At 30.6% G+C, this 8,077-nt stretch overlaps 1 pseudogene; it reads right to left on the bottom strand.

Annotated features, from left to right (window-relative positions):
* Positions 1 to 3,708: 3,708 nt before the first annotated feature.
* Positions 3,709 to 5,620, bottom strand: LOC101507832 (alpha-1,3-arabinosyltransferase XAT3-like; annotated as a pseudogene).
* Between the last annotated feature and the right edge of the window lie 2,457 nt (positions 5,621 to 8,077).

The following is an 8,077-nucleotide window of genomic DNA, read 5'->3' as shown; positions in this document are numbered from 1 at the left end:
TGAATTGAAATGTTGGTATTGTGCTTTAATAACCTTGGATGCAAAATTTTATATTTTAGTCTAGATGATCTTAAATGATCAATAAATTAGGATGACGATATTGTGTTTCGACGACCTTGAATGCAAAATTTGATATTTGATTCTAGACAATCTTAACTTCGGTAAATTAGGATGATGATATTGTGTCTTAATGACCTTAGATGCAAAATTTGATATTTGAGCCTAGATGATTCTAAATTTGGTAAATCGGGATGATGTTATTGTGTCTCGATGACTTTGGATGCAAAATATGATATATGAGTCTAGATGATATTGAATTCAAAAAATCGTGATTGTATTAATGTCCTTCAATTACATTGGATACAAAATTTGATATTTGAGTCTTAATGACCTTAGATGCAAAATTTGATATTTGAGCCTAGATGATTCTAAATTTGGTAAATCGGGATGATGTTAATTGTGTCTCGATGACTTTGGATGCAAAATATGATATATGAGTCTAGATGATATTGAATTCAAAAAATCGTGATTGTATTACTGTCCTTCAATTACATTGGATACAAATTTTGATATTTGAGTCTAAATAATCTTAAATTCGATAAATTGGGATAATGATATTCTGCCATAGCTTTAATGGACTTGGATGAAAAATTTATATGTGAGGATATGATCCTAAATTAAATAAATTGGGATGATGGTATTGTGTGCCTATATGGTCTTGAATTTGATAAATTGCGACGATGATAAATTGTCTCAATAATGTTCGATCAAAAATTTGCTATTTGAACCTATAAGATCATAAATTTGAATAATTAGATTGATGGTGTTGCATCTCGACATTGGATGCAAAATATAATATTTGACTCTAAATGGCCCTAAGTTTGATAAATTAGGATGATGGTTTTGTGCCGAGACAACCTTGGATTCGAATTTGACTTTTGAGTCTTATTGACATGAAATTCTATAAACTTAGATGATGATATTGCGCCTTGGAAATATTGGATGCAAAATTCATTATTTAAACCTAGATGACCCTAATAGTTAAATTGGAATGTTGGTGTCTCAACGACCATGGATGCCAAATATGATTTTTGATCTACATGATCATATATTTGATAAATTGAGACGATTATATTATGCATCGATGATCTTGGATATGAAATTTGATATTTGATGAACCTAAATTCGTTAAATTATGATGATAGCGTTTAGTCTCCAGACTTTGGGTACAAATTTTATTTGTGTCTAAATGATTCTAAGTTCAATAAATTGGGATGATGGTTGTGCCCCGTGACCTTGGATGCATAATTTGTTCTTATATGTTTCTATATTTGATAGTTGGAATGATTGTATTGTGTCTTTACTCATATACAAATTTTGATATTTCAGTTTTCCTACACAAAATGAAATTCGATAAATTGATGTAATGGTATTGTGTCCCAATATTGGTTACGAAATTTGCTAGTTGAGCCTAAGTGATCTTAATTTCAATAAATCAGAATGATGATATGGTGCCTCATCGATTTTGCAGCGAAAATTTATATTTGAGTAATATGATCTTTAAAGTCAATGAATTGAGATGTATTGTACCTTGATATTATTGGATGCGAAATTTTATATTTGAGTCTACATGATCCTAAATGATCGATAAATTAGAATGATGATATTGTTTCTCGATGACGTTGGATGCAAAATTTGATAGTTGATTCTAGACAACATAAGTTCGTTAGATTAGGATGATGATATTGTGTCTCGATGACCTTAGATGCAAGATTTGATATTTGAACTTAGATGATTCTAAATTTGGTAAATTGGGATGATATTGTGTCTTGATGCCCTTGGATGCAAAAATATTATATCTAAGTCTAGATGATATTGAATTCAAAATTTGATAGTTGATTCTAGACAATGTTAAGTTCGGTAAATTAGGATGATGATGTTGTGCCTCGATGACCTTAGATGCAAGATTTGATATTTGACCTTAGATGGTTCTAAATTTGGTAAATTGGGATGATGTTATTGTGTCTTGATGCCCTTGGATGCAAAAATATGATATCTAAGTCTAGATGATATTGAATTTGAAATTTGACGTTGGATACAAAATTTGTCCCTCAATGACGTTGGATACAAAAGTTGAGTTTGAGTCCAAATGATCATAAATTTGATAAATTGGGATGATGGTATTTTGCCATAGCTTCGATAAACTTAGATGCAAATTTTATAAGTACGGCCCTGAATTCAATAAATTGGGATGTATGGTATTGTGTGTCTATATGGTCTTAAATTCGATAAATTGCAATGATGGTAAATTGTCTCAATATTGTTCGATGCAAAAATTTGTTATATGAACCTAAATGGTCCTGAATTTGACAAATTGTGATGATCTTGTGTGCATATATAGTCTTAAATTTGATAAACTGTGATGATGGTAAATTGTTTCGATAATATTCCATGCAAAATTTGATATATGAACTTAAATGGTCCTAAATTTGATAAATTAAATGATGGTGTTGCATCTCGATATTGGATGCAAAATATGATATCTTAGTTTAAATGGTCCTAAGTTCGATAAATTGGGATGATGGTTTTGTGCCTAGACGACCTTGGCTGTAAATTTGACTTTTGAGTCTTATTGACATGAAATTCTATAAATTTAGAAGATATTGAGCCAATCATATTGGATGCAAAATTCAATATTTAAACTAGATGACCTTAATTTGTTAAATTGGAATGTTGGTGTCTCAACGACCATGGATGTCAAATATGATTTTTGATCTACATGATCATATATTTGATTAATTGAGACGATGATATTATGCATCGATGATCTTGGATATGAAATTTGATATTTGATGAACCTAAATTCGTTAAATTATGATGATAGCGTTTAGTCTCCAGACTTTGGGTACAAATTTTATTTGTGTCTAAATGATTCTAAGTTCAATAAATTGGGATGATGGTTGTGCCCCGTGACCTTGGATGCATAATTTGTTCTTATATGTTTCTATATTTGATAGTTGGAATGATTGTATTGTGTCTTTACTCATATACAAATTTTGATATTTCAGTTTTCCTAAACAAAATGAAATTCGATAAATTGATGTAATGGTATTGAGCCTAGATGATATTGAATTCGAATAACTAGGATGATGGTATTCTGCCACATATGAACTAGGATGCAAAATTCGATATTTGAGCTTTAGATTATCCTAAATTTGATGAATTAGGATGATGGTATTGTGCCTCAATGACATTTGATGCAAATTTATTATTTGAATCCAAATGTTTCTTAATTCCTTAAATTGTTATGATGATGTTATGCCTCAACTTGGATGTGAACTTTGATATTTGATCCTAAATTTGATAAATTAGGAAGATGTTTTTGTGTCTCAATAACCTTGGATGCTAAATAAGATATTTGGGCTTAGATGACATTAAACTCTAAATTGGGATGATGGTATTGTGCATAGATGACCTTAGATGATTTGAAATTTTATAATAAATGGGGATGATGGTGTTGTACCCCGATGACCTTTGATGTAAAGTTTGATATTTCAGCCCAATGATCCTTAAGATTATGTTGAAAATATTGTTTATGCAAATATTAAATACTATGTTGGATGCTTAGTTAATGCAATACAAAATATTTGTGGATGAGCAATCAACAACCATTTGATTCAGGAGATTTTTGTTTTGGTGGAACTAGTTTGACGTGAAGGAAGATGGTGTCATAACTTCATTAATAAAACTTATGAAGGTGAAATGTTTTTGATATGACCCCAATTATTATTGTGCCAAATGATGAGATATTTAATTCCTCTATGAATAATAGGCCTACAATATGGAGGGTATATGGAAGGAAGAAAAAGAGGGAAGATAAGGATACAGTTAAGGGAACTGCCTAGCTGGCAGTTTGTTATGCATAAGTTGGTTATAAGAAATGAGTAATGGGAATCATTCTACTAAGGATTTGTGATTTAAACTAAGTTAATGATTTTAAAGAGGTTGCTTCCTACAATTCATTGAACAACAATTTAAGAGGTAAACTATTTTAATACTCTAATAATGCATATCCTTGGCATTCACTGTAGAATCAAATACAACAGCAGCCTAAACTATTTGTTATTGCAAGATGTCCCAAAATCCCTGCCTAAAACACTTGATGTCCACCAATACAAAATCAAATATTCTGTATGCTACTTGAGGAAAAAACAGTGGACAAAAACATATAAATAAATTACAGAGATCTTTCCTGATTACTAACCATGGCAACCCAAATAATCCAACTTACTAGATCAAAAACCATACTCTATTAATGCAATAACTCAAGGGCTTTTTGCAATGTTGGTCTAAACCTATCAACATCAAGCTTTACATTTTGTTTGTCAAAGTACACTGACCTAAAGACTTCCCATCCTTGTTTTTCAATTGATGAGGGATCCTTTATAATCATATGACCTAATGGATATTGTTGTATAAGAGGGCTTTCTTCCCACCTTATTTTATATTCCAAGTACTTTATGTTCATTATTTGCAAAGTCATTTGTTGCAAGCTACCACAAGGCACAACTTGGATGAAAATTGCATTTTGAGGAAGGAAAACTATGTTAGTAAGACTAGCACCATGAACTCCCATTAGTACATCACAAGAGTTCACAGTATCTGCAATACTCAACATATTCCTCCCTCTAGCCACTTTTGCTATTTGATTTGTATTAGTGAAGGGTCGTGATCTTTTTATTGAGTGAATCAGGAGCCTAGGCTTCTTACTTTTATTGCCACCTCTGATTTTGATTGCACAAACTTTCTTCTATGAATAAGAACTTCTAAAAAAATCCATGAAGTCTTTGATAGAATAGGAATACTTTTGAGGGTCAATGACTAGCTCTTTATAATACCTTTTAAGGCCTATAATCACCCTTGGAAAACAATGCACTTCATCATCTCTATCTATGCTCATAATTTGACAGCTTTTAAAGAAATATTTGGTGTTTGACAATCCACCAAGGCTTCTTGTCAGTTATGATAAGCTGAACTTGCCCATGAATTCATGGAAATGGTTTCCGGTGTATACTGCGGTAGAGAATATTACTGCTGGAATGCTGTGATTTTTAGTGTACTTTGAGACTTGTTTGCTAGCTTTTACTGACCATTGTGTTACACTATTCATTGCATATGCATCACTCTTCCGAGCATAAGGTCTTATACTCCATGACATGTTTTCAACCAAGACTATTGTTTCACGTGACAATGTAAACATGGGAGGACTTTCCATGCACATAGTGGTTGCTCCACTTTTCTAGGTTCTAATTTTTCAACTGCAAAATAAAGAACAATTAAGCCTTGCATATAAAGGATCTTATAATCAACAAATGAGAGCTTATTTGAACTTGATTAGGCTCTTCTATTGAGTATTTCGTAAAGTAAAAAAAACGAGGATTGATATTTTAACCACCGTGATTTGTTATGCACATAATGTCAGTTATTAATTTATTTATCAATAGTTGATTTTATTCACTTTAGAGAGGGGTCTGGTTCGAACATGACCCATCTTTCAAGTCTTAACCTTATTAAGACAAACAAATCTTACCTTCAGCTTTTGTTGGAGAGCTGTTGGCATCATTCATGAAAGTTTGTGTTCTGTTATCTTCAACTGCAAAATTAAGAAGTTTCTGTAAAATTAATTAGCCTCCATAGTCCTTATGATTACCATCCAAGTTTACTCTGCCTATCTCTATTTTTAACTTTTTTGGTGGCAATTAAGGAGGTTGAGGAGTTCATTCACATAATTAAATCATAAGTAAAGCTGATCTGAACTTGCTCTTACTACTTTGAATTTGTTATTACCTTTAGCTATTTGTGAAGAGATTCTGGCGGCATTGATAGGGTTCTTCTGTTACAACTCTTTCATCGGACAAATGAGAGATATTCACAGGGTTAAATTAAGGTATGCATCACAGGGTTATATTCACAGGTTTTTATCAAGCAAAGAACTAATTAGTACTCTATAAATAAAATGTTGCTCCCCGTGTAGTTGTTAGCTCTTAAGTCAAGAGGATTCATGTGGTTGACTGTTATTACATATTTGGTTAGGTAATTATAGTTTTTTCATATATGAAACAAGAACCACCAGCCAGCTTTTAAAAGTATTAACCAACTATAGTTTGTTTAAAATGATGATATCAATTATTGTAGTTATAGTTTACCGTACTTGGTCACAAATATAGCTCAAATGAAAAATCTTACTAGCTTACCATTACTCATAACAAGCCTTGGTGGATTTTCAAACACCAAGCATTTCTTAAAAAGTTGTAAAATTGTGAGATTATGGACATTGATTTTTTTTGTTCAACAGATTATGGACATTGATAAAGATAATGAAGTGTGCATTGCTTCCCAAGAGTCATTGTAGGCCTTAAAAGGTATCACAAAGAGCTAACTATTCACCCTCAAAAGTATTTTATACTATCAAAGACTTGGATTTTTTTAGAAGTTCTTATTCATTGAAGAGATGGAAATCAAAGTAAGAGGCCTAGGCTTCTGATTCTAAAAAAATAAAAAATCAAGATCCTTCACTAATACAAATCAAGAATAAAAAATGGCTAAAGAGTTGGGATAATATGAACCATCTAATTTTGATCAGACAACTAAAAAAAGACACATTTGATTTTTTATTTTATAATTTTAAATACTGAATTTGAATCTAAACCATCCGATCAAAATTAGACGGCTTTCGATGTTTGATGTTATGATTGCAGGTTTTTGCTGACGGCAAGAGGTCTATAATTATGAGGAAAATATTGCAATAATAATACTCCTCTCAATTGAATTATAAGTATTAAAAAAAATAGTTGACCATATTTAATCTATGCAATTCCAACAAAAATTGTTATGGAGTAAGCTTTGGCCCCACAAAATCTCTTATCTATGTACCCCTAAAATATAAAGGAAAAGATCAAAATATTCTCATGTATAGTACAAATGACTATTTTTTCATTTTAACATTTTTGGAACACACAAGTGTCAAAAAATTATTTTTTTTTTTGAAATTTTTTTTTTAAGTTTTCTGGTACACAACTTCAACTTCGGAAAACTTGAAACGAAATATTTTTTTTTAAGTTTTCTGGAACTACTGAAAAACTTATTTCAAGTTTTCCGGAAAAAATACACTACTCGACAAACTTCAATGTGACGTTTCCGGAAGCTACCGGAAAATTTCATCCACAAGCTTTTGGTAGTTGTTTGAATTTTTTTTAAATTTTTTTTTATTTTTTTTATTATATTAGTATTTATTAAATTTTGATTTTAACTATTTTTTTTTTCCAGTAGGTAAGGCTAAAGATAGAGAAGTCAAAGTTGTATCAAATTTTGCTGTAAGATAAACCCTGCAGTCAATGACATATCTTCTCAAGAGTCGGTAGGGGTCACAACATCCTCTTTATTTTAATTTTTTTAATTAAAATAATAGTGATAAACTATTAAAATATTTCACAAACTTGTTTTGAGAAGCTGACATTGCCTTTACCCTCTCTCTTCTCTTGGACTCTCTCTCCCTCTTGGTCGCATTGCCTTTATCCTCATACTATCTCAATCTGTTTTTTATCTTTTTTTCTTCCTACTTAAGTAATTATTCTCTGTCAATAGAGAAAAACAAATGTCAATGGTTCTTAAATCACAACCAAGTCGTTAATATCATATTAAAAGTTACACGGTTGAGGAGATAAACGAGAAATGAAGTAGATATTTATTAGAATTTATACTAATAAACTTAATACACCGAGCTATATATACATATAAAATACTTAATATCGAATGATAAACTAATTAATATCGTAGAGACAACTTCTAACACATTAATTAACAACACAACTACTACCTATTAACAAACTATAACAAAATTTTACATGTTATGTTACCAGTTGATATATGATATGACGTGATATTATTTGTTAATTGTGAATTGTTTTAGTTAATTTGTAAACTTTATGATAAAACTATTTTCACATATTATATTGTTTTAGTTAATTTTTAAATGTCTCTTTTCATAGATTATATTTTTATTTTGTATTGATGTTTT

The sequence above is a fragment of the Cicer arietinum genome, chromosome 6, assembly GCF_000331145.2.
Source record: "Cicer arietinum cultivar CDC Frontier isolate Library 1 chromosome 6, Cicar.CDCFrontier_v2.0, whole genome shotgun sequence".
In the NCBI taxonomy this organism is placed as follows: Eukaryota; Viridiplantae; Streptophyta; class Magnoliopsida; order Fabales; family Fabaceae; genus Cicer; species Cicer arietinum.
This window is presented reverse-complemented; position numbering and strand designations above follow the sequence as displayed.